Raw genomic sequence first — 253 nt, forward strand, 5'->3', positions numbered from 1 at the left:
AGAACAGAGACGTAATCATGAAGGGGGAAAAATCCCATATAACGGCGGCCTGGGAACGACGCGCTAGATCTGACATTCATTGAAACTTCTCAGGCATTGAAATTATGTTAAAACTATTTTATACAGATCGCTACAAACGCAAGAACACTAACAATAGAACAACATAACAAAAGACGTTCAAGTGGAGATATTGCAGTGCTTTTCCTACGTACACTACATGCTGGTATTGCGCAATAGCTGGGGAATCCCCGTA

Source organism: Lytechinus pictus, chromosome 18 (assembly GCF_037042905.1).
Source record: "Lytechinus pictus isolate F3 Inbred chromosome 18, Lp3.0, whole genome shotgun sequence".
In the NCBI taxonomy this organism is placed as follows: domain Eukaryota; kingdom Metazoa; phylum Echinodermata; class Echinoidea; order Temnopleuroida; family Toxopneustidae; genus Lytechinus; species Lytechinus pictus.